Source organism: Podarcis gaigeae (genome assembly GCF_964106915.1).
Source record: "Podarcis gaigeae genome assembly, chromosome: 9".
NCBI classification, from domain to species: Eukaryota; Metazoa; Chordata; class Lepidosauria; order Squamata; family Lacertidae; genus Podarcis; species Podarcis gaigeae.
The window spans coordinates 23,591,897-23,619,459 of NC_139685.1; the positions used below are offsets into that span (position 1 = coordinate 23,591,897).

At 42.5% G+C, this 27,563-nt stretch overlaps 1 protein-coding gene across 3 annotated transcripts in view; it reads right to left on the minus strand.

Annotated features, from left to right (window-relative positions):
- Positions 1 to 19,013, minus strand: part of SLC7A2 (solute carrier family 7 member 2) — a 50,882-nt gene extending 31,869 nt beyond the window's left edge. Inside the window, exon 1 of one of the 3 annotated variants that reach the window (XM_083755712.1) lies at positions 18,804 to 19,013. The gene's annotated coding sequence lies outside the window, so the exon portion shown is untranslated. Of the gene's footprint in view, positions 1 to 1,517; positions 2,297 to 18,803 lie in introns of those variants that run through there. The other 2 variants (XM_083755714.1, XM_083755713.1) reach the window with 2 other exon arrangements.
- Between the last annotated feature and the right edge of the window lie 8,550 nt (positions 19,014 to 27,563).

Below are 27,563 nucleotides of genomic sequence, written 5' to 3' on the forward strand. Positions count from 1 at the left end.
CCCATAACTCATTGGGTTTTGACATTAATTCTTCTTAGAGGTATACCAATAATAAGAACTTGATCCCAGACACTGAAAAATTTACACTGGTAAAATTATTGCTTAGCTATCCAATCTCAAAAAAATCATCTGCCTTGTAAACCTCTTTGGCTAGTTCCAGCTAGTCCTCCAGCAAGCCTTCTTTACACCAAGTCTCCAAATTCTGCATCTGGGAGAGCTGAAGGCTGCTTAGACTTCCTTTAAGAAACAACTCCACGCTGTATAGGTTTACTTACAGGTCCTTCTTTTGGTGTTGAGATGTTCTGATTTCTTCCAAGGATTTCTTTCAGGAAGCCCAATCTTGTCTCACTCACCAGTTCAGAGTTTATCTCCAAGAAAACCACTACCTCACTTCTAAAACCAGAGTTAGATATCCCTCCCCCTCTTTTCTATGGGGTGAGAAGTCCAGGGACAAAAGCTTAAGTGGTTAGCTTGGACCTCCTCCACATTGCAAATTCATGGTGTCCTTTTGCAATACTTGTCTTATTCACATTTATACAAACGTGGGTGGTGGCCCCCAGATGCTGTTGGACCACAACTCCCACCATCTCATCCCCAGACACAGTGGCTGAGGCTGCTAGGAAGATGTTTTATATCAACTCTTATGTTCCTAAGTCAGACTATTGAGTCCTTCTAGTTTAGCACTGACTCTACACTGACTGGCAGTAGCTCTCCAGGTTTCGGACAACAGTCTTTCCCTGCTCTATCTAGAGATGCCAGGGAATGGATATGGGACTTTCTGTATACAAACTGGTTGCTGAACTATGGTCCTACCCCCCATGAGAGTGTACCAACATCTGTAAGGTACCCAGGTTTTCCACATTTGCTTTAAGACATGGTGATAAGCTCAAGATTACCCAGATTCAGAACACTATGGATCTAAATCCTATTCTCATGTTGAGCAGACACTTCAAAGTTCAGAAGTACTCTTTTGTGCTCCATGCGACAATATGATGAAACAGATTGATGTAGTTACCATGTCAAACATGAAGGCATTTTTTTTGCACAAATCTTACTTTCACCAAAATGTCCTTGGAAGCTTAAAATACCAATTCATAATACAATTCAGTTTTTCTGATAGATACATGGAAACATGGTTTATAAAGCTCTTTCTCAGAGAACATACTCAAATGCAAAATGCCTTAAATGTGTTAAAGATTAAGAATATTAAAATATGCAGAATTTCTGAAATTAGTGATGGCTAGCTATGAATTTCAAGAAAAAGTATATTATAATCTTAATGTTATACAGAACTGATGCATTTGATAGGACTTCAGAAAAGATTTAACACCTGCAAAGAGATAGCTATGACAGGATATAAACAGCGTTGCCATATGAATTATCAGTGCAAATAGAATGAATAAAACAGTATCATTACCTTACTTTTAATTATTTTTATCCAAATCATGGGTTGACATTCTACCTCAGTTGAAGTACGCAGTTTGAGATATACAGGATATAAACTCCCAAGCACTCACCAATTTTCTCAAGTCGTCTTTAAGAATTCCAATTCTCCGTGGTTTTATGCAGGAAAAGATATATTGCAAGTTGCTGCCTAGTGCTATGCTAGATTTCAAAAAAAAATTGTCACAACCGCTTACTTATCTCTGGTGATAAGTAGAGATTCACCAAATTACAGACAAGCTCACAAAAATATTTCACTGGGTGGCAGCGTCAAGTCTGCAGAAAGGAAGGATTAATCCCTTTCCATAGACATAAGATCCTAGAAGCTATATAACTGCTAAGACCAGTAACTCAATCTGGCTTTCAACGTCTCTAAAATTGCTACAGAGACCTACTACTATATATCATCCTCCAGACTCCAGATGTTCCCAAGCAAGCTGAAGCAACTACTTATAATTTTGTTGGCAGTGCGGTCCTCAGCTCCACCTCACAACAGTGATTTCCCTTTTTTTAAAGGCAGCCTGTGGGTGGAACTACCATTTTAAAGGCATAGGCCTTAAATAAACTCTTGAAGTCAAAGTTCAATAAATCCGCCTGCAAGCAAACAAAACAAAACAAAACAAAACAAAACAAAAAACACCCTATTTGTAGTGAGGATTGTGTCAAAGGCAGCAGGGAGTGAGAAAAGCTTAAAGTTAAAGCAAACTCATCCTTATTCAGACGGTAACAGAGAGCTGGCAGATTTAAGCAACATAAAATGGTAGCAAGCAAATACATCAAAATATCCTAGCCAGAGGCTTGGGGGCCAGCACACACACACACACACACACACACACACACACACACACCTACCTTCCTGAGTCAGCTGTGTTCTTACCTTTGTATATAGCTTTGATTTAGTCAAGTAAGGATTATTTTTGCAACTACTTTCCCATTCCATGAAACTGGATCCAGATTACCCCAACAAGAGGGTTCGTGATGACAAATTTCACAACTGGTAAACATAGTAACATGGTGTTAAGAAGGCAACTGGGTAGTGAAGTCTACGAACTTGCCACTACTACACATGTTGAAGCTACCATTGGGACCTCAATCTGGGAACAGCCATAGGATGCCAATTTTTTTTGCACAAAAGGGCTCATACCAGAGACATCTTCTCTCAAGCGCTCTTGTCTATTGCCCCATTTAAACAAAACTAGAAAGTAAATGCTAAAATTTGCAGTTACATTGCGAAAATCCTTGCATTGTTTGCACCTCTCTAGAAATATACTTATTTCCATTTACAATGAATTGGGAACCAGGGGATGTGTTCCAGGGCAGAACAAACCAGAATTCTATGCCAGGGGTCTTCCGTCACAGAGAGATAACCAGTATCCAGAACATTCAAGTCTCCTCTTGTGAAATGCCCCTTCCCTTCCACACAGCAACAGCAAGTTGTTTCCTTCTAAACCCAAGATAACAAGATTTGGCAGAAAGTCTGCTTTCTGCAGCCTTACACTCTCAACATGTCCACAGGAACATGCTATGGTGGGGAAGGGATTCAGTTGCTGCAAACGTGCCCACATAATTGCCTGTGCTTTCACAAAGAGGACAGGTTTGCACTTGGTGCCCTAGTTCCATGGACAGCAATAGTCATCGATGGATTTAGATCACTACTTTCCTGCATTTCCTTCCATTTTCACCCTTTGGAAATCAATGGCTTAGGAACAAGAAGCGCTACAGTCCTACCCCAGCAACAAAACCTACCGACGTCAAATTTAACTCAGCGCAGGATTGCATCCCAAGCAAGAGCCATTCAAGCTTCTTGAAGTTAGACAAAAAAGAACAAGAAAACCAAGCAGATGTAATGCTATGAACTATGTATATGAAGTAAGTGCATTTAAAATAGTTGTAGTTCCCCGTTCTAAACTAATGACTGGGGACCAAACTGACCGTTCTGGATTTATTGCGGAGAAAGTCAGACACATATGTCATTGCCAAACGACAGGGCCACACTTGTATTAAGCCACCTAAACCTTAGTGCTCTTTGTATCCCAATTAAAAAACTAAAATTGCAAATTGGCTCTACAGTATAAGCAATTTTGACCCCAAAAAGGGCATTCACAGACACACATTCACCTGTTGTACCCACTGCCTCCAACCTCCCAAGAATGTATTCACCTAGGGCTAATGCAATGTTGTTAGACTTTGTTCTTCCAGAAATTTCTGTTATATTATGTCTCCATCAACTGAAGCTGCAGACAGACAGATGGATGCCTGAGGGACCTTGCTACATATCCTTGACTGGTGGTATTACGATCAGGGAGAAGGCCATTCAGCCTCATTCTAACTTTCAGGTTGATGTTAAAAATACAAATATTTCATGTGCAAGGCAAATATGTGCAAATATTTCTTGTTATGTTGGAAATATACTGCTTTAGAGATTGTTACTACTAATAGCATCAAAACGTAGATGAGTTGTTAACAAATGCTATAGACAACTCCCCCCACCCACAAAAAAATCTGGATCCCTGAGTAGTCCCACATCAATACGTGTTAGAACGCAAGTGACATGGATGGCCCAATACATTTTGTTGCCTGTGGTGAAAAAGAAAATGGCGCCCTTCTTCTCAAGTCACGATGTATTCTACCCAAGCCTGGCCAAGCTATTCTGGCATCTCAGACAGGAGACCACATAAGTGCCTTTCAGTGGAAGGGAAAAAATGTATTACTAATTTATCCATTTATTAAAAAAAATAATAATATTGATGGTAGAAATAAAAACCAAAGCGGCAGAAGTTACTAAAAGCTTGCTGTCCTTTCATGACACCTAAAATCAGCTGTTTGGCACCCACCTCATTCTACAACCAAAAAGGAAGCCCTTCTACTTTACTGTGTCTTAAATTGCTTTTAATAAATAACAGTGTTTTACCTCTCCCCTAGAGGTTACCAAGTTTCCACTGCAATCCCTTGGGCAAGATTCTACCAAACTTTCTAATTCTAGTTTGGTGCCACTTTGTTACTTCTGTGAAGAAATCGCTGACAGGTTAGAAGGGTGTGATTAATTCTTATGAACCCTTTACACAGAGTTTTCCTAATCACGAGGCAGCCATCCACCTGACCGGCAAGTCTATTTTTATGTTCCTTTGAGTGCTAAAGGTGAGAGGGACCCGGGGACTTCGCCTTTACCAACATTTGGTGGCTTTCCACTTTGCACTAATTTTCCTCTACACCATTCACTGCCACTTGAGATAGGTGCAGTGCCCTCTGTCAAACTCTCTAGCAAGCACACATAACTGATTATTATCAATAAAAAGTTTGTGAATGTTTATTCAAAAATAGATTATTGTATTTTAATATTCTGTTGAAAGCTGCCCAGAGTGGCTGGGGAAACCCAGCCAGATGGGCGGGGTATAAATAATAAATTATTATTATTATTGGGCAAGAGGCCACTCTGAACTCCAAAGAGAGCAACATCATCCGACAAAGTATGTCGCAAGAAACCTTATTAGCTGTGCTGAATTCAGCAGACTTAGGTGTTTTTTTAAGTGAGTGTGCTTAGCATTGCACAGCCTGTGTTGCGACTACGTTTAAGCTGCATCCGTTTCATTAGGCGTTTAGCCACAATTAGTTAGGTTGTGAGCCTTGTGAAGATTTGCAGTTTGTATTGTGTGGGACACCTCGCCCCCCTATAAAAGAACATGGATACATTTTAGGAGGGCTCTAGGATTCAGTACCGACTGGGAAAGTCCAGGTAGCATCAGCTGCCAAGAATGCCTTTTTAACAACTTGGGCTGGTATGTCAGATGTGATTCCATCCGAGGAGGTCTGGCCTGACCACACTGATCCTTGCCCTGGCCACATCCATATTAGCTTAAGGTTACCATGCATCCCTGTTTCCCAGGGACAGTCCCCGGATTTAAAAATCAGTCCCCATACAAAATCCATTGAAGTTGAAAAGTGTCCCCCATTGAAAAAAAATCTGGTAACCTTATATTAATGACTGTATTACACTTTATGGGGGCTGCCTTTGATGAGGGTTCAGAAACTTCAAGAGGCTAGAAAATGGAATCCCATAGGAGACACGGTGACACTGTTCTTATGCCAGTTTCATGTCCAGGTCCAATGTAAAATGCTGCTAACTGGGTCCATTTTAAAGCACTGCATTTAACCTTCAAAGTCTTAAAACAGTTTGGGCCCAAGTTATCTGTTGGATTGCCTGTGCCTGCATAATCCTGCCCCATGCATTGGTATCGGATTCAGAGACCATCCTTAAGTAGCCATCCTCCTAGGTAAGTGAAGGAGTTGCCTATGAAAGAATGGGCTTTCTCCGTGGTGGCCCCACAGTTTAGGAACTCTCTCCCTTCAGATCTGAGTCGTATTGATCTGCTACAGGGATCTCAGAAGGCTCTGAAAATGTCATCTCTTTATATTAACCGTCCAGTTAAAATAGTTGGTACTGTTATTTTATAGTTGGTAATGTTTTATTTCATCTTTATGGGATTTTTTTTTTATTAAAATTAGTCTATTATTCACTCACTGTGCTTTAAATGTTGTAAGCCACTTTGGATGGGCTTGCCTAGCAAAACCGCTTCAAAATACAATTACGGTAAGTAAAAACAAAGAAGCAAATAAATAAAGTGTATATCTTCTCTTTAAAGCATTTATGTGCCTCACAGCTACTGCAGGTCTAAATTCTATTCAAATCAGACTCTCACAGCCCCTAGTAAGAGGGAGAACTGCTAAACAAAGACATTTTCCGGGATTTGTTCTACTTGCTGCATTTAGCACAAGATTGCAATTAATTCTAAGCCTATAATATACAGGGTGATTCAATTCTCCAGGAGAACGATAACCTTTAACATTAAGAATTAGACACCTGACCCATGTGCGCACTAGCAGACATCTAATCCATTTCTGCACATTTAATACATAAGATGCCTTGTCAAAATAATATAAAATATCTATTCTGAAGTCGAAGAAACACTTATTTATAACCGAGGCAACTAAAGCCAGAGAGTTCCATTTTCAAGACGCATTCTTTACTTTAAATAGCACTTAATGTATCAGTAACAGGGTTTGAAATACTCTCTCCCCTACCTTCCCCTTTTACTCCCCTCCCCATCATGAAAGCAATGTTACTTGAACATCCAATTTTCTGGACAAGGCTGAGAAAGGACGGGAATGAAGGTGGATGAAACTCATTCATTTTAACTGCTGCAAGCAACTGGTGTATTTGTGACTACGCTTCCCCTGCCACAACCGTTACCCCCTTGTGAAACATACTGGGAACTTGATCAGAGATTTTGGAACTGACCATGCAATGGCTGCATCAAATGACCTTCTGTTAACCCAAGCATATGTTGCAATTTTCTCCACCACTTGAAGTATTTGCTGTGCAGAGTACATACAGCGGGACAGCCAGGACAGTGACATGTGCTTTGCATTCAACACAACAGTCGAGCACGGTAGTTTTCTTCTCTTCGCCTTTTCTGAGGCGCAGTTGGGAAACATTCCGCAAACTATATGCAGTTTTCTGGAAAAAATAATGAAGGCTGGAGCTTCGGTTCCCTAGCACTACGTCTCAGCCAAGTTAGCTGCCAAACAATGGGGTTTTTTCTGTCAAAAGGTTTATTTTAAGAAGAAGATATCAAGTACAAACGTAATTGAATCAAATGTGAATGCAAAGTTGGGCTTTGGGTAAGAGCAAGCGGAGATTGTGCCCGCTTTACATCAGGACCCTCCTACCAGTTTAGGGAAGTCCTCTCGAACTCACATTCTTGGCATTCATTTGAAGCACTTGGTACCACTTTTAACAGCCATGGCTTCTCCCAAAGAATGCTGGGGGCTGTAGTTTGCGAAGGGTGCTGGCCTCACAGAGCTGCCAAGTTCCTCTTGGTGTTACCCCCTTCACCATATATGATGGGACAGAACATTCCCGTTGCCTACAAAGAAATGCTGTTGTTCCTCTTGGCTGCTGCTGCTGGACAGATCATAGCAAGAAACTTCAGCTGGACCAAAATGCAGCAGGAGATATCCTGGCTGGCTGGAGTTCCACTTAGAATTCATTAAAAAAAAAAAAAAGCTGCACTGGTTGCCGGTTCATTTCTGGGCCCAGCTTAAGATGGTCACATTGACGTTTGAAGTTCTAAGCGACTTGGTCCCAAATATCTGAAAAACTGCCTCCTTCCATACAGACCCTCTTGGATGTTAAGCTCAACAGAGAAGCCCTATTGGCAGTTCCACTGCCTCGGAAGGTTCGGTGGTGGTGATAGCAGAGGGCATTCTCTGTAGCAATCTCTTAAGTTGTGGTTTACACACCCCAGAAATGCATTTGACACCTTCAATAGTTTCCAGGGTCTTTAAAAGCGTGTGTGTGTGTGTGTGTGTGTGTAGCGGGAAGGTAAACGGCGTTTCCATGTGCTGCGCTGGTGCTGGCTCGCCAGAGCAGCTTCGTCACGCTAGCCACGTGACCCGGAAGTGTCTCCGGACAGCGCTGGCCCCCGGCCTCTTAAGTGAGATGGGCGCACATCCCTAGAGTCGGACACGACTGGCCCATACGGGCAGGGGTACCTTTACCTTTTATGTATATATATATGTGTGTGTATATATATATGTGTGTGTGTGTGTGTTTGTATACACACACACACACACACCCTCATACATACACACCATCTTATTTTCCTGATCATAATTTGATTTCAACTTATTTTAATATTGCATGTAACCCACCCGGGGACCTTGTACCAAAGGAGGAGAGGAGGTTCTAACTGAGATGTACTAATTGAGATGATGGTTAGCTGTCACTGTTGTCCTATCACCGTTGTCCTATCATACAAGGAACAACAGCAAAGCTGGGGGGGAATATTTAAACTATAATTTTATAAATAAGTAGAGCGGATGATACTGGAGTGTGGTAAAATCATGAGTGACTGCTGGGATAGCTCAGTCAGTAGAGCATGAGACTCTTACTCTCAGGATCATGGGTTTGAGTCCCACGTTGGCAAAAAGATTCCTGCATTGCAGGTGGCTGGACTAGATGGTCCCTTCCAGCTCTGCAATTCTATGATTCTATGAATGACTAAAGTAGCACAAAGCTACTTATCTCAATCTCACCCAACCTAGCAATGTTAAGACCTTCCAGAGAGGCTATGGTTTGGACATGTTTAAAAATCTGAAAAATTGCTTTGTAAGAATGGGAAATGCAACAATGAACCTAACGGAATCCAAAACAGCATTCTTTTTTTTAAATCTACTTTACTAAAAAGAGCAGTTGCAGTTAAGAATCATAACAGCAGAGAGATTGCACACCTGCCTTCTCACACACATTGGTGATATTCAGACTTAACACTCAACTATGATTTATCATTACGTGGAGAAGACCTGGGCTCAAGCACTTCCCTTTTCTCCTCCAACATGGCCACAAGGAGAGCATAAGACAGGGGTGCAAAACCTATTTCAACCCAAGGGTCACATTCCTTTTTGGACAACATACTGAATACCACATTCCAGTGGTGAATAGAGCAACCAATATGTATACCGTATTTTTCGCTCTATAAGACACACTTTTCCCCTCCTAAAAAGTAAGGGGAAATGTGTGTGTGTCTTATGGAGCAAATGCAGGCTGCGCAGCTTTCGCTGAAGCCAGAAGAGGGATCAGTGCGCACCGATCCCTCTTGCTCTCCTGGCTTTGCTTCACTGGAGAGGTGCTGCGAAGCTTTCCCTCTCTGTGCAGCGCCCCTTCAGCGAAGCGGGAGGAGAAATGGAAGGGGCTCCGTTTCTCCTGCCGCTTCGCTGAAGGGGTGCTGCGCAGAGAGGGAAAGCTGCGTAGCGCCCCTTCAGCGAAGCGGCAGGAGAAACGGAGCCCCTTCCATTTCTCCTCCCGCTTCGCTGGAAAGGCGCTGAGCAGAGAGGGAGAGAATTTTTTCTTCTTCTTGTTCTCCTCTAAAACTAGGTGCGTCTTATGGTCGGGTGCATCTTATAGAGTGAAAAATACGGCATTTTACCTTTGTACAGCAAGCTAGTTTCCACATGCACTCACACACACCCTTCTACCCTCCATACGGACAAGCACCTTTCCCTCTGGCCCCCCACCAACAGTATGTGGCCCCTGGAAGGATGCCCAGAAAGGAATCCAGCCTTCAGGCTGAAACAGCTCCCCAACAGGACCATACTAAATGTTAAAGCCACAACCAACCTTTGCTTTCAAGCACCGCAGTAACTGACCGCTGTATTTTAATTCGAGTTTTAAATAACTTGAACAAAAGGAACTCCCTTGGGTGGGGGAAGTGGCCCATTATGGTATCAGTGAACAATGCGAGAGGTTTGACAATATCTGAAATGCAATATCAGCAGGGTCACTATAGTGATTAGGATAATATTTTCTTTCAGATTCTTTGCAACACTTGGCCAACATCTTGGTTGACATAAGAATCTGAGCAAGTCTTCATCTGCAAATACTTTCAGATGTGTTACTGAACATAACAGTAAGACTCTTTTGTTCCTTGAAACTGAAGCAACCTGCATTTTCCTCTTTTACAAAATTTGAGTCCAAATACCTGTTCCTAGGTTAGTTGCTTTTTAATAAAGTAACAAGATCTTTACTGAGTTCACACATAACACTAAGCCAAACAATGATTTAGCAAGCCTGATAGGCCACATTTAGAAAATTGTGGCCACTTTGCTCCTTCCTTGGTCCTGCTGGTGCAGCACTACCAAAAACGTTTTACATGTGAACCTGGACTTTTGGTTTGTATCTCCCAACAAACCAAGAGAAGGAAACAAAACTTGGCTACTGTTTGGATTGTTTGGAACAAGACAAACTATAAGCCTGGGTTTGCACATATAATGGTAAGTCAAACCATGGCTTAGCTTCTCATAGCAGGAGCAGCGCAAAAACCTGGCTGCAGGTTGGCTTACTATAAACCCTGACATATGTCCTACAAATAAACACAAAATAGATCACATTTTACTGATACAACAAAACTTTATATTGCAGGGCAAAATTGTAAAAATTCCAATTCCAAAAACGGGAAGGGAAGAAATTTTATTCCTTAATTGTCCTGAATTGGAAAATGCTAAGTTTTCATAAAATAAATACTGAAAACATCTTAAATAAGTTAGTAACACCATGCCCCATGTTTAAATTGTACTCTTTGTCAATACAAAAAATACACAAATTTGATACACTAGAACCCAGATTAAAACCTTGATTTTTTAGCATTTCATCTTAAGTCTTGCTTTACCATTAATGAAAGAATTAATGTTTAATATAAAAATGGTTTTTATACCATTTAAAACATGAACAAGATACCAATTAGAATGAATGTTTTTTATTCTACTGTACAGCCGGCAAACTGGTAAACAGTCTCAGAAACCAGTATGGTAAGAACTTTATATCACAAGTGCAAAGTCCAATGTGTCACTAAGTTTTGTTACTAGGTGACCCAGGCAAAATCCTGATAAAATCCAGCAGAGGTGATTTTGGACATCTGTCAAGAGATTCTGAAAAAGATCTCCTATACCCCAAACTCAGAGAGGACCAAATTAATTGTACAGACTTATACTCCTGTTACTTCAGGAAGTTTAAAGGTTGTCAGGTGCAATTTGACTATCAACCCTTCTAGGTTTTCATTACTCTGGTCTTTCGTTATTTAACCATCCTTGATATTTTACACTCCATGTACAAACAATGCCCACATCTGCACGCAACCCTAAGCCATAGTCAAAGTCAGTAAGCAGACAACAAACTATGACTTATTTTTGTTAACAAGCCCTACTTAAGTACTGCACTGTATTCAGACACAACACTAGGTAAAGGTAAAGGGACCCCTAATCATTAGGTCCAGTCATGACCGACGCTGGGGTTGCGGCACTCATCTCGCTTTATTGGCCAAGGGAGCCGGCGTACAGCTTCCGGGTCATGTGACCAGCATGACAAAGCCACTTCTGGCGAACCAGAACAGCGCACGGAAACACCATTTACCTTCCCGCCAGAGCGGTACCTATTTATCTACTTGCACTTTGACGTGCTTTCAAACTGCTAGGTTGGCAGAAGCAAGGACCAAGCAACGGGAGCTCACCCCGTCACGGGGATTTGAACTGCCAACCTTCCGATCGGCAAGTCCTAGGCTCTGTGGTTTAACCCACAGAGCCACCCGCATCCCGCACATGCCACTAAGCCATGGCTTATTAACTACAGTAATGTTCATTTAAACCATTGTTCGAACTAGGTCTATAAATTTCAAACTAGGTCAAAAAAGAGTGCATAAAATTTGATTCAGTCACACTGTCTGTCTGCTGGCATCCGTCTGTCTCAGGAGACTATGGAAGAGTGCACCTTCAGAGTTAAAGTCAAACTGCTAGAGAGTTACAGTGCCTGCTGTGGCTGTAGAGAATGATATGGGAGAGACATGTTTTAATTGCAGGTAGGGCAAATGAAGGCATCCACATTGGCTACCCCCTAGGTTAGTACTAGCATTTCACCATGATTGAAGTGGGCTCTTTGGATCCCAGCCATTATTCCTAAGTCCTGTTAAACTTCTAAATATATAGAAGGGAACAGCAGCATGGTTGGAACTGTCCAGCTTAACTGGAGAGACTGCTGTTGTGGCAATCGAAGCTAAAAGCAATAGTGACACACTAGAAAGTGATGTTCTTGCTCACACAGATGAAACTTCAATTAATTGTGGTTGAAAAAAAATCAAATATAATACTGGAGACTACCAAAGCAACTCAAAATACCTTCTATGCCCGTTGTATGAAATTACACTAAAACAATGCACTAAGAGCAGCAAGAACCCCCAATTTTCATGCCATGCTTTTTACACCAGTCCACAATACTCCAGAAAGGTTTTCCCACTAGCTACAAGGGATAATGGGAAATTATCAGATATGATTTTCAAATCTAATTTAATTAGGTGGGAGACACATAACAAAAGGAAGCAAGAATGAAACCTTGGTTTCCAGCAGGTTAGTTCTGCATCACTCATCCGTGGACAAGAAAGTGCATCGTCAACAGTAATTTAATGCAAGTTTTGTTCTTCTTTAGTATGGTTCACTGAACTAAGTGCAACCCCATCTGTCACTACATAGGGTAAGAAAAACAGCCAAACTGATAGAAATCTCACTTCAACATTGCTGAAATCGTGTTCTTTAGCACCTAAATAAACAACCATGCACCATAGTTCTAAAGCAAGCCAGTTCTATATCTGGATTTCAGATGTTCATCAAGAAAAATAAAACTATATAAAACTAACATTTATCCAAATTATATTTACACTTAGAATTGTTTTTGTGAGAAATAAAAATATCTAATTACTGTATATATGGTGGTACCTTGGTTTAAGAACAGCTCTGTTTATGAACTATTTGGTTTATGAACTCCACAAAACCGGAAGTAGTGTCCCAGTTTGCTTTACCTCGGTCTAAGAACAGGAGCCGAACAGTGGAAGGGCACGAGCAGCGGGAGGCCTCATTTGGGAAAGTGTGCCTCGGTTTAAGAACAGTTTCAGTTTAAGAATGGACTTCCGGAACGGATTAAGTTCGTAAACAGAGGTACCATTGTACTGAACAATATGGTTTCAAAAGTTTCAGAGTTCCAACAACTTTACCAGTCCCAGACCAGGTGTGAAATCAAGCGAACAAAATGACAGATCTCTGCTTTACATTCTAAACCAAGAAACCTCACTTCGTGTCTTGATTTTGAGATATTGAATCACAATCAGTAAAAACACCCTTCACACTTTCTTGCTACTTGCTTCTACAGAATTGCTCAGGGGTCATACGACAGAACACACCATAGGAGTGTTCTTGGGATACATTTTACAAAAGGATTCCTTTTTGCAGGAATATACAAAACAATCCCTATCCCAAGTTGTGCAGTGTTTCGCTCTGTTCATATGTGTTAACTATGGCTTGATGCTATCTTTTAATGAGGCTCCATTCTTTCCAGGTGCAAAACAATGGGAAAAGAACAGGGGGTAATATTTTGTGAAGTGTTATTATCCGTTGGAAGCATCCATGTCACATGTGAAATCTCTACAAGTTAACCACAGCTAACTTCTATTGAAATCAATGTGACTTAAGCTTATCATCATTCAAGTCCCCTTCCATTGCTTTCAAATTCAACTTGGCTGCAGCCGATCTTCGTGCAATATCCATTATTAGGCTGCCTACAAAATACACTCCTCTGCCATTCTGAAAGAAGATCCTTGAAGCCAGCAACCATTAAACCTGCAATGTCTGTAGACATGGTACATTCCATGTTAGGTATTCCTTTTGCTACAGGCAAAAGCAACAGTGCTCCAGCAGAATTTAGTGCATCAATTGCATTATGGTGTTCCCACTGAAATACAGGAATATGATTTGAACTAAAAAAATAAATCCCTTTACCTTTTCTCCTTAATAAAATGTTCCCCGTGGTTAACATTTCTTTAACAAAAAGAGATGGGTGGGCCTTCTCTATTCCGTACCCGTAGTTGCCATGGCCAAACTAGGAAGAAGGTGGCAACAAGCAAAGCAAGAAAAAAGGCTTCAGATCAGCACAAAGTGGTTGATGGAAGAGACCAACTTGTTAGAATGTCCCTGCTGCTGCACCAGCTTTTTTGAAAAGTTTTACCTGCCTCTAGCATGATTTGAAGATTCTGAATTACAATACATCAGGATTTTCAAAGCTATCATTTGTTGACTGAACCAAGTCAAAGGGTGTTTTGGCACATGTGTTAAACGGTCTCCTAATGCCTGGATATCTATGTTATCAAAAAATGTATAGAGGCGATGCATGCACTTCTGTAACCCAAGAAAATCTTTAATAAAAACTATTTTTTTTAAAAAAAACTATTTTGTGAATTAACACCGTCTGAACTTTTTCTGCATTTTATTTTCCTGATTTCACTTTTTACAACCCCCACCTAATCATGTATACGTGCGCTGATATAAAGCACAGTAGTCCATTAAAGCTTATGCCATAATAAATTTGTTATTTAAGGTACCACAAGACTCTTTGTTGTATCAGGTACTTTCATGTTATTGCAGTTGCTCTTATTAAATGTTTTGCACATCTGCCACGCATCTTCAGAAGAACACCTTGATACAGAGGTGGGCAAAAGATAGATCAGGATCTGCTGGCAGAACTCTGTGGTAGATCACTGGGTGGTTTCCAGTAGATCAACAAAGATGGATGACTCAAAACTGGGTAACAACAGGAATAAAATTAATCTCCTTCCCTCCCTCAAAAAATTATACTGGTGAAATTAAGAAAACATAGTGGTGAGGAACTGGACTGGATTGGAAGACTTGCAAGTTAAGTTTGGGTATTCAAAATAAATTAATGGACTATGAACTATGAATTTACCTATATGTCTTTTGCACAAAGCTCTGCTTGGTGGATCTCTAATAATTTACATCTGAAGTCTGCCTATCTCTGTCTTAACATACCAAAAAAGAAATAACTTTGCCAAGTGTAAGAAGATAAGAAGAGATAATATTTGACAAACACAGTTGCCAACTTTTTCCTTACAAGGTTCATATGTGTTAACAGCTATGTGAAAAACTGAAATGTAGGCAATGAAGCATTTTCTCCAACATGCATATGCAGTCAAGGGAAAGCTTCACCTGTTGAATTTCTGCTTCTGATGCAGCTGTTTAAGCACCACAACGCTGCCCGAAATAAAGTTGGCAACCTTCCTCAAAAGCAAGTAGCACCAGTTTTAAACAGAATTTGCTTCCAAGTGCTCATTAATTATAACCAAAGCACCAGGGTATACAACTCAGTAAAATCAATGGCATGACTCCCTTATACTCTTAACAGATCTGGAATATATCCACTGTAAGCATCTTGCATAACATGGTTAAGGAACTTTTAACTACTGCAACATTTTCAAGTACTTTGGTTTTTTTCATCACAATGGGGTGATAAGACAAAAGCCCAATTCCATTATCAGTTTGTTTAACTAGACAGAAACACTATTGTTGCCAGTTCTGAAAGATGCAAAGCACTTTCTCCTGGCCTGTAAACAGATACTTACCTAAAAAACAAAATGTGCAAAGAGGCCCTGCTAAGAGTGAATGCTTGCCTTTTTCAGCCCACGGTTTCCACTGAATACAAGCTGTTCAAGAAAGCTGCACCAGCTGCTTGCTTTGTTGAAGCACAGCCAATTTAGCACAGCTTTCAGATTCTGCTCAAAATTTCTTGTCAACTGACCAAAAAGTGCAAACGTAGGAAAGAAGGGCCCCAGCAGGGGTATACGACACTGATTGTGGCCTGAAGAAATGTTCTTTGGGTACACAAGTGGTCATTATTCAACACCCTACTGCTTGCTGCAGAAATAAAGCAAAACGCAAGCACGTGTAAACAAACACACACATGCACAAAGTGGGCGTTAGTTATGCACATGCTAATTACACTACTCTGTTCACTTCATGTGAGCGTTAAAATGCATGTTTGCAGTATACCTAATAGAATATGATGGCCCAAGGTTTGATGCAAGGGCTACATTATGCTGCAGAACTGATCCATTTGTTTGCCCTCCCCCAGAACAAGTAAAGACTGAGCACTGAAAACATAGTGAAGATCTTATCTCTGAGAATCTTTCAATACAGTACAGCCGTTTCTCTGTAGACACTGCATAGTAGCTCCACAACAAGGGCCGGTAATGAAGCACTGTCAGGGGCTGTTACCGTCCTATCTGAATTGTTTTCCTTAATATTATTCTTCCTTTCAGCAACCTAGCAGTGCAGACATGGCCTCAGCTTTCTCCCATCTAAGGTCGCATCTACATAGCACAAGATGAAGTTGTGCCAAACCGAGAGCAGCTCTATGCCAATTGCGCAATGTCAGAAGGCATTTCTAAGTTTGGGAAGATGGACAACCAAGAGACCGCCGTCATATATTCCATGAAGTCAAACTGCACCCTTGTATAGTCCTAAGTTGTTGTGGATCTCTAATGATCTAGATCAGCCCGTGCACAGCTCATCATTGCCTGTCAAGGAATAAACTATACTAGAGCATTACTAGAAATTGTGAATAACACAGGACTGCCACAGTAAATGGCAGCTCTGTATCAAATTCTCCTTGCAGTGTGTAACAATGGACACGTGTGACATATCAGATCTCATTGTTAGTTTTCCCTTACATACACACCACAGCAGAAACAAAGGATGTGTTTGCAACCAAGGGTGGCAAACACACACATGGTACAATGCCTAGTGTTTTCATATTATGGGGTTTTCGTTTTTAGCACAGACCCCTTTTCTTCATCCAATTACACCGTCAGACATTTACAAAAATGGCCTAGGTCAGCTTACTTGAGCTTCATGCTTGAAGCCTGGAAGGATTTCCACTCATTTTCACAAGCCGTGCAGTTTATCTGGTCTGGGGATAAATCAGGGCTCCATAAGTTTTTTGTGGCCAAATTTATGCTTGCCAAAGACCCACCACCACACTGAGCTCCGGAGGCATAACAGCAGGCATGGGCAAACTCGGCCCTCCAGATGTTTTGAGACTACAATTCCCATCATCCCTGACCACTGGTCCTGTTAGCTAGGGATGATGGGAGTTGTAGTCCCAAAAACATCTGGAGGGCTGAGTTTGCCTATGCCTGCATAACAGAGTACCTCCAAGGACCAGTGCAATCTGGAGATCCTGTAGATTTCCTCAGGTGAAAGTAGCACAGCGGGTTTTGACAATGGCATATACGAGTTCTTCCCCCTCCCCAAATGCACAAAGCTTGGTCTAGAGGTAGAAAGGAGAAGGGCTAGACAAAGAGCAGAAAACCCGCCAATTCCACACTTTCTTTACAACAATCCTGGCAAGAAAAAAACAACAAAGCTACAACCTCCTTTAAATCACACTTTTGTTCAAACTGGATGTTTTGGTGCTTTACCTTGCCCAGCTGAGGCAAAGCCTGAGAGGTTTAATTTTGCAGTGTGTACAGCAGTGCATTCCTGTCACGGTCTTTGCATGAATGGCACATACTGTCATGAGGTAAAACTATAAATATACATTGCTACCAGCCTGAACCAGCTCAACCCAGAAAATGTGACAGAATCAGCCCCCACCCCCAGTCCCAAGCTGTCCTTTACAACATCAATAACACTAACCAGGGATAGCAAACATAAACAACCAGGGAAAGGAAAAAGAGAGAGAACGAGGGAGCTTGCTAGCTTATTTTTAGTTTGCATCCTACTAACATACATCTTCCTTTTTGGGCTCCCAGAAGCCCCGATTCAGGTTTCAAGCCACTTTGTCTAGAGTACTCTAGGGGCTCCACTGCAGCTTCTTCCGAGACAAGTGGCTTAGGGACACGCACCCAGGTGGCAAGTGCTTCAAAATGGGTAGAAAGTGTAATTGATACGAACGTTTGCAAAAGGAGAAGGTACTACTACTAAGGTCACCACCTTTCCTCCTGGCAAGATTCCTGAATCTTCTGCGAGCGTCAGGGCGGGCAGAGACTCAATAAGCACAGGCGCAAAATTTCACTGGCGGGAGAAGAGGCCTTCACTGAAGTTCTGCCTGTCCTGCGGCTATTAATGGCACAGGGGTTGTTCTGAACTGGGGTGGGAGGGGGAGAAGAGCATGTGTTATCCTTGCAGGCATCTCTCTCCCACACACAACAGTCCAGCATGGACAGCTCAGCTGGTTAGAGCATGGTGCTGACAACGGCCAGGTTGCAGGTTCGATCCCCATATGGGACAGTTACAAATTCATCCCTGCATGGCAGGGGGTTGGGCTAGATGGTCCTCAGGGGTCCCTTCCGACTTTACTATCCTAGGATTCTAACGGACCAACAGTGGGATAGAGCATTGCGCTGACAATGCCCACGTCGCAGGTTCGATCCCCGTATGGGGCAGATGCAAAATCATCCCTGCATGGCAGGTGGGTTGGGCTAGATGATCCTTGGGGTCCCTTCCAACTCTACCATTCTGTTACGGCAGAATGCGAGAATTAAGGAAACTTAGCAAGCTGCCCGCATGCCCAAAGTGGCAGCTAATGCACACACGCCCAACACGGCGTCGACACCACCCACCCTTCCATATCGCGACTTCTGCAGGGGCAGCGATGTGTCGTCGAGGAAGCGTCACGCGCCTAAAAGGAGATCCTCCCGTCCCGTCCCCTCGCGAGGGAAAGTAACCCGTTCCCACGTGCACTGGCCAAGCAGACGCGTGGCTTTGCAAAAAGGTATCCCACACACCCTTGACGGGAACCCGCCCCCCCCGCAAAAAAACCCAACAATAATTCGCTTCACAATCTGCTGGCCGTGTGAAGCGCACCTCACAACAGCTCCAGCTTCCCGCCAGTTCCAGAAAAGACGCCCATAGAAGGAGGCGGTGGCGGGGGAAGGAAGAGGACCGGGAGGGCGGGGAAGGGGACTTCCACTCACTGGAGCCGGGCGGCCAAGGAAGAAGAGGGCGACCGGGAGGGCGACGTCTTTGGAGAGGAGCCTGTTGCCCGCTTGCTGCTCCCCGACAAGCCGCCTCGCGCGCGGGAGTTTCCCACAGAAATAGCCCCCCCCCCGTACCCCGCGGCCAGCCCCCTCCCCACTTAGAACGGCCGAAGCCCCGCCCCTCCCTCGCGTTCCCCCCGGGGAGCTCGGTCTGCGCGCGGGCCCGCCCAGCTCTCCCAGCCAATGGGTAGAGGAGGCGGCGGCGGCTGTGGGCAGCCCTTCGCCGCTGCTTGCAGACCTCTGGAGCCTGGGGAATGGGCGGCAGGCAGCCAAGGTGCCGTCGGAGGGATGCGCCGTGCATTTCTTCCCCGTGCATTTCTTTGGAGAGGGGCGCTTTGGAGTCCGCACGCGTCATGCGCGCACATCGGGAGGAAAAAAGCAGGGGGACAGACGGACACACAATTAAACTGAATTGATTTGCTGAAGGCCTGGAGATGAATAGCGTTGGATCAGTCCTATGGACATCTTGCTTGAAGCTAGTTGCAAAGGCTGGGTCTGCGCGGTTGCGACCCAGATGCGCGATTAGATGCTTCAGAGCTCACCGTATCTCCTCAGAAGAAAGTCCTTATCAGTGCCGGATTTACGTATAACCTAAACAAGCTATAGCTTAGGGCCCCACTCTGTTGGGGAGCTCCCCAAAAATTTTAAAGGAAAAAAAAACTGAATGCAAATTTCCAAAATATAAGATAAAAAACAAGTTAGAACTTAATAATTATTTCACTATTTCACTATTAATATATATATATTGTATGTATATATACAATTAATAATATATATTAATTGTATTTTGAACCCTGGGCTCCCAGGTTATAGTCTGACATTCTAACTACTATACCACACATCATTCCAGAATGGCTGAAGTTTTGCTTATCTGATTATTTTACTGTAAAGTAAATCAGAGACTGACCCTATTTAAAAATGAAAACTAGATTACAAACAAGCAGTATTTCTTTTCACCCTTATATATGATACAGTGTTATTTGTATGGAGGGGGAGAAGCCTTAAGGAGAGAAGAAGGGCTACGTATTAGAAGGTTTGCAAGATACAGTCTTGATTGAGCAACCTTGCAAAGGTGCATCCAGTCTTGTAGGGAAACCAGCTTAATTATGCAGCTGCTTGGAGAGCTTTAACTCAAGCATTTGTCAGGCTTCATTCACTACGAACCCCAAAATCTGGGATCCCTTCGAAACGGGTGCCAAAGAAGTTGCTTTGCAGTGCCCCACAAATGGAGTAATTGATACAGCAAACCTGGGTTCATATTTAATGCCCCAAAACGCAACATTGTCCGATTCACTCTAAAATGGCAAAAAACTTTGGCAAAAGTTTTGCAGTGTTTTGGTTACCCTTTGACCCCAGGTTTGAGTGGCTATTGCTCCATTTGTGGGACATTGCAAAATTTGAGGGTTTCGTTGCGAAATGTGTCAAAATCTTTGCCAAAGTTTGATGCCTCTTTGGAGTGAATTGGACAATGCTGGATTTTTGGTTCCCCTTTGACTCCCAAGATGAGTGGCTATTGCTCCGTTTGTGGGGCATTGCAAAACATGGGGGTTTTTGCTGCAAAACGCTACAAAACAACTGCCCATTTTGGCACAAGCTTCGAGAGGATCCCAGATTTTGGGGTTCATAGTTAATGAAGCCCATTTGTCCCCCAGCCTGCCACATACTCTGTATCTGTGCATAGAAGGGTTAGCTAAAAACACACTGTCAGATCTAATTGGTCTAAAAAGCATTGCTCTAACATACTTCAAAGAGTCCTTTTGACTGTGCACAGCAACTTAGAAGGATTACAGTGCTTACCCTTTCAGTTAAAATTCTTATTGTCACAAAAGATCAGACACTAGAAGCTCTCAGGTTTAGCTTAGACTGACTTTATCCATACTATTATAATCCCAATGATAAATGTTATACTGCATAGTGAAATCCTTTGATGTACTTCAGAGTTAACATGAGGTTTCTTTCTCATGCATTCTATGCAGCACCCAACTGTTAAAACAAAATATGCCGTGTTACTCTGCCTAAATATTTTTATTCCTTTAAATGACTTGTAATCCTGTCACTAAACTCTGCCCACATTTCCCCTTGATTTCTGTCTGTAATGATAAACATACAGTTGCCAGCAGACAGGCTGATTGGTTTACCCATCCAAACAAGAATGCAGGAAAACCATTTTGCTGGTAATAAATTATATGATTTACCTTTCACTAGTCAGCTTGCAAACCCTCTCTTACACCCCACTGCTGCAGTACCCTATTTCTCCATCCCATTTGAATCTCCCTGCTAAATTGGTCATCAGTACTTTTTGACCGCAAGAGAATATGTGCAGTTTCTAACATCACTATACTATTTGAACTCTGGCCTTTGTCCTTCATGCTAACAGCCAGGGAGGGGGGCGGTTCCACTCATTTGCTCTCTAGCACAGAACCACTTCCTTTGATACCTTAATGGTCCATATGTAGGGGCCATTACCAAGAAACCTACATGGCTGTTTCAGCAATTGGATCCTTGTTGGATCTAGGAATTGTAAGGGTCTCTGGCATACAGCTTACTCCCCCCCGCTAAACTCAAAACACTATGAATCATGTCAGTGCACCGCAGGTGAGGGTAACTGAGGTTGAGAATTGGTGGCTTGCTTAAGGCCATCCAGTGAGTTCATGGTACTCTCTCTGTCTCCTAGACATTGCACAATGTAAGCTAATTTGTCCACATCCCTAAGTAGAGGGTGATATGTTGAACCGGAATGACGCAGCGGATAACCAGGGAAAACATCCCTCTGCAGGGTAAAGTGTGTCTAACGCCAGCAGGCTGCATCTGTTTAGCTGGGCCTCCTCCACCCACTTCTCCACCCCTTGAGGGAAATGTTATTCAGAATCAATAATGTCTGCAAGGAGAAAATAATGTCAACCAGTACATCTCTTTTGGATAAGAAGGCAATGCCCTTTGGGGCATGCTACAAATTTATCTGGCAGAACAACAAGAGCAATTTTAAACTGGGCTGACTGAATCATAGCTACCCACTAGATAAATACAAGATTTTATTATCCAGGACAGTGTGTCCTTTAACCTTTACTGAATATACACACATACTGTGGCAAAAAAACCAACAACTGAACAGAGACAAAAACCAAGTAGTGTGAAATAAATTATTCGTGAAAAGATCTGCTTATGGCTTGTATACTGTCGGTTCAAAAAACCAAATAAGCACATAAAATAAATTGTTGTAGCTGCAACCTATCTCCATGCACTTTGAAGAAGTTCTGCTGTTTCTACTAGGATTACTCCTGAGTAAGCAGGTTTCAGATTGCAAGCTGTGGAAGGAGAAATCAGTTTGCACTAGATTTTATAAATAGTCACCTATGACTGCTACCTCCGGTCCACACAGACTTGGGCATGCAACAGGAGTTATTTCTATGTAAACATGCATAGACCTAGACTGTAAATATCACAAGCCATTGAAACTAATTATAAGAAATTAACAAATGTGTATATTTGCCATTAATAATCAAGGGTAGTAGTCAACTGAGTTTTACTTAGAGTAGACCCACTGAAATTAATGAGTGTAACTTAGTTATGTTTATTAATTTCAATGGGCTTGCTGTCAATAAAACTTAGTTGTAAAAGGTAAAGGTAAAGGTACCCCTGCCCGTACGGGCCAGTCTTGACAGACTCTAGGGTTGTGCGCTCATCTCACTCTAGAGCAGTGTTTCCCAACCTTGTGCCTCCAGATGTTTTTGGCCTACAACTCCCATCATCCCTGACCACTGGTCTTGCTAGCTAGGGATGATGGGAGTTGTAGGCCAAAAACATCTGGAGGCACAAGGTTGGGAAACACTGCTCTAGAGGCCGGGAGCCAGTGCTGTCCGCAGACACTTCCGGGTCATGTGGCCAGCGTGACGAAGCTGCTCTGGCGAACCGGCACCAGAGCAGCAAACGGAAACGCCGTTTACCTTCCCGCCAGTAAGCGGTCCATATTTTATCTACTTGCACCCGGGGGTGCTTTCGAACTGCTAGCTTGGCAGGCGCTGGGACCGAGCGACGGGAGCGCACCCCGCTGCGGGGATTCGAACTGCCGATCTTTCGATCGGCAAGTCCTAGGCACTGAGGCTTTTACCCACAGCGCCACCCGCGTCCCTAAAAAACCACCCTAATAATTTTCCCAAAGTCGTAGACCACCCTAATAATTTTTCCACAGTATCAAGTGTTGGTGTATCTGAAATTAGGATCCCTCCCCTGAGCCCACCCTGATGTAGGTGTTAATTTTTTTCCTATTCAAAATGTACAAACCACTCCTTCCCAGAGAAAGAGAAGAAGAAATGCATGGTTTATTGCAGATAGGCTTGCAATAGACCATGTGGTTTGCAATTTAAAGTACCATACCCTTGGGAATGAAAAAATGAGGTTTATGAGGGGGGTAGGGTAACAGGAAAGGGGCAATCATCTCGCCAGAGACAGAGCAAACAGTAGCAACACATATGTAGCACATTGAGCAATTAGGTATTTTTAAACATAGCTCGATGTAATGTCATTGCCAGTGAAGCTGCATAGACCCATCTAGGTAGAAGGTATAATTTTGTGTATTTGTGGGTTTCAATCAATGGATTTGTTGCTGCATCTGCTTCCTACAATCAAACTCTGCTAGCTTTCTGCTGGTTTAGAACAGTGTTTAAGAAGGAGCTTTTCATTTGATCCAAATAGCAATGCTGTCTGAATGAATGCTTCTGTGTAGAGGGCAAACGTGGGCTGAGATGATGAAGCAAGAAGTGATGATAGGTCAAAAACAGATGATGATGTACTCATATTTGCCCTCTCTCCCGCAAGAGTTTATAGTTCAGCCTCCCTCAATCTTGTGCCCATCAGATATTTTAGCTGTGCTGGCTAGGGCTGATGGAAGCTGTAGTCTGGAGCAAATGAAGAACTTCAGATTGGAGATGGCTGGTCTGAAACATGAGGTTAGATATCAATAGATGCATGCTTTCACCTGAGTGTGTCTCTTGTCTAAATGAGTCATTGGAATCCATCTCTTCTGCAACTTCTCTCTATTTGTGACACTATATGGCCTGGATTGCCTAGGTCAGGGATGGGACCCAAGTTGGTTGGATGGCATCTTGTATGCCTCCTTTCAGCAAGTCATGCAGCCAAGCTAGTGCCAAATGTATTATTCTGCTTTCCCTTGAACCACATCAGTGAGGCTGGGGCTGGTGGGTCTTGTCGTTTGGGCAGCCCAGGACCTCCGTACATACTGCCCAGGCTAGCACCCCAGGGAGGTCACTTTGTCACTGCTAACACAGCAGTTTGACTTCACCCGCAGAGGTGCGCTCCATTGTCTCTCAAGACAGATAGATGCCAATAAAAACTGTTATCCTTGCCAAAAAGATTGGCCACCATTGTTCTATTCAACTTACTGTTTCTTTACATTCAACCACATTGTTATCGTTTACTTTTGTTGTTACTGTTGTTGTTTTGTTATTAGTATTCTATTAGATAGGCTTCCTTAAAATAAAAAAAAGATGGAGGAGCACATAGATACAGAGGCCATCTTTGCAGAATCTTCCCATTTCTCCCATCTGGTACCTCTTCACCTTTGGTGGGAAATTAATATGACAGTCATTGTCCATGTCAAACATTTATCCCAGCTGACAATTGAGCACATCTGTGTTGGAGAGGTTATGAGGCATTAGCAAGATCAGATCGTGACAGTTTTGTTGTTGTTGGGCTTTTTTGGTTTTTTACTATTGCAAAGAAAAGCTGAGATTTGAACGAGCGATTCCCACAGGAAAAGATACCCATATCAGCCAAGCAGCCTTGGTGCCCTTAGAGAAGAGTGTATAAATATATAGTTTAATGCTCTTTTCAAATAAAGTTTGACATTTGTTAAGAATATCAGGAAGCGAGTTGGCCAAGTCCCGAAGGAAGGTCTATCCCAGCCAACAGAAGGTCAGAGTGAGAAACTCACTGCACTAAAAATGAAGAGCATGTTCTTTAAGAATTATCCCTGAGGCAAGTCATCTGAATGCTGAAGGTTTCTAATGGCAGTGGGAAAATGGCAACATCAGTTATCAAGATACAGTATATAATCAATCTGGCCAGCCTGGCCAGGACACCATTCCTTTTATATATTGCATGTTCATTGCAGCATCTGGGCTTGATGAGGCATGTGACCCATCCTGAGCCTACTCCAACTGAGGAATCACATACCTCCTTCCCAAGCTAGTGAGCCCCACCTGGGATGTGGGTCCTTGCCTTCCTTAGCCTCCTAGAGCGTACCTCCTGCAGTCAGAATAATTCAACCAAAATAACCAAAACCAATGAGGTCCATGCCGTGAAGTGAATTGCTAGGGGATTTCAACTCTCCCATCTTCTGTGCTAGCTGCCAGCCACATGCTGTGATCATACCTCAAGGTAAAATTGCCATATTTTGAAGAGCAAAAGAACAGACACATTTGCTATTTTTCCAATCTTAAACTGAGTGTGCTCTTCCTCCTCCCCTCCCCTCCCCGCCTCATTCTGTTATTCTTTATTCCTCCCAAAAGAAGTATTTCCCTCCTCTTTTCTTTAAAACCATTGTTTAAGTTATTGGCTTTCCCAGAGTTTTTGTGGTGATGCGGCAGCTGTACCATCCCAGAGATGGTAAATTCAGTAAGAATGATGTCCATATTGGGGGAGAAGTTACTTGGGAAGAGTAATGTGCATATTTCATGCTAGGTTTAGCCTTGGTCTTTCACTGATGCTTCTGCTGTTGTTTTGAGTTAGTTTTAATTTATTGTTTTAAATGTAGATCATAAAAACACAGGTAAGATAGAATATATCATTATTTTTCATGTTGCAAGTAAAATTAACATCTAAGGGCTAACTTTTACAGGGCAAGTAACAGAAATAGAATACAGAGAGTATCAATTGTATAAATTGTGTCCAAACACTGTCTTTTTGTCTTTTACAGGTAAGTGGATTGCATTCAGTTCCCTTAGACCAATGTCCCCAAAAGTCAATAAAGTTAACAAAGTAGAGTTCAAACAAAGTTGGCTTCTCTGTCCTACTTAGAATGCAGAAGGGCAGATGATAGCATATATATATTAGACTGAAAGCTGCCTGAGCAGGTGAACTGACTTGTGACTTTGCTGCTGTTATTAGGGACTAGAATAGTATCACAATGATCTATCTGAAGAGAGAAATACGTAGATTTATCTCCAGTATTTCTGTTGCAAATGTCAAGGAAGCCAACTTTTCAGTAACAAATATATGTTATTTTAGCTAAATCCTGAAAACCTGAAGTGGTCTGAGCAATATTACATTTTGTGGGGAATGACCCACAGAAACCTCTTTGCGGGGTTTGGAAGGCAAAGCTTCAAAGAACAATAAAAATTCAAGAACTGTGAGAACTGCTTAGGGTGAAGACCCTCATACAACCATTTCAAGACCCTATAGTTGTTCAGGGTTGTTGATCAAAGTCCTGTATGTGTCTTCCTGCCTATGGTGAGCTAACTCATGTGCCAAACAAGGCTACTTTTAGTATTGAAGTCTGTGTCCTTACGTCAATAGTGGAGGTGTTATGCCTCTGGTTGCCAGTTGCAGAGAAACATGAGCAGGATACTGCCATTGCTATCTAGAAGGACTGTAGCTCATTGGCACTAGGCACTTGGTTTTCACACAGAAGGTCCCAGCTTGAGTCCCTGACATGCCCAGATAGGGCTGGGAGAGACTTTTGCCTGAAACTCTGAAGAACTTTTGCCAGTTAGTGTAGACCAGGATTTCTCCCAGACTTGAGTCTCCAGCTGTTTTTGGACTACAGTTCCCATCATCCTTGACCACTTGTCCTGCTAGCTAAGGATGATGTGTGTTGTAGTCCAAAAACAGCTGGAGACCCAAGTTTGGGAAACCTGGTGTAGACAATGCTGAGCAAGATGGACCCAATGGTCTGTCTCAGAATAAGATAGCTTCCTATTGTGCTCAGGTCCTGCTTATGGAGGAAGTATTATCATTGTTCAATTGCACATACTTCCTGAGTTTCAACTCTTAGAAGAAAGGGTTCCCCCCCCCTCCAATTACAAACCAGCAAGAATGTTCAGGCAAAGTTAAAAATAAATAAATTCCACAGCATTCTCGCTAATCTTTTCTGTCATGGAAGTTGGCAGGCCAAACAGCACATCACAGGGGAAGAAATGTGTCATGTCACAATGTTTCATTAAAAGTACATGGGAAAACCCTTCATGCAGTCAGGATAAAAATAGGAAGCCTTTGAGTTGGAGTGCATACTTGTATAATTTTAACTCATAACTAATTCTTGCTTTGTGTTGCCCTCTTTACTTCTGAGTGATACTGGGGAAAATAACTCTTGGAGTGTTTGCATACATGTGATACTTCCACATGCCTATGTATGTGGAATGCATACATCTCTTGGGTAATACACAAACACATGTAAATGTCTTAGTTTCCCACAAATATGTGAAACTTCACTTTCAGTATTGTCTTCTTGGAAACATCCAGTTACGAACCACAATATGATTTCTCTCAGAACATTTTTTCTGCAAGGAACTTTGTGTATGCTCTGATACCCGACTGCTCAAGCAGGGATCGGTCTCAAGCAATGGCTTCAGCAGTACAGTTTCTGATCCAAGGTGAAACTTCAGGTTTGGACAAACAGCAAGATGAGATAAAGGTCTGAGGTGAGGCTTGGCACCCTGGACAGCTCCAGGCAGTGATCAG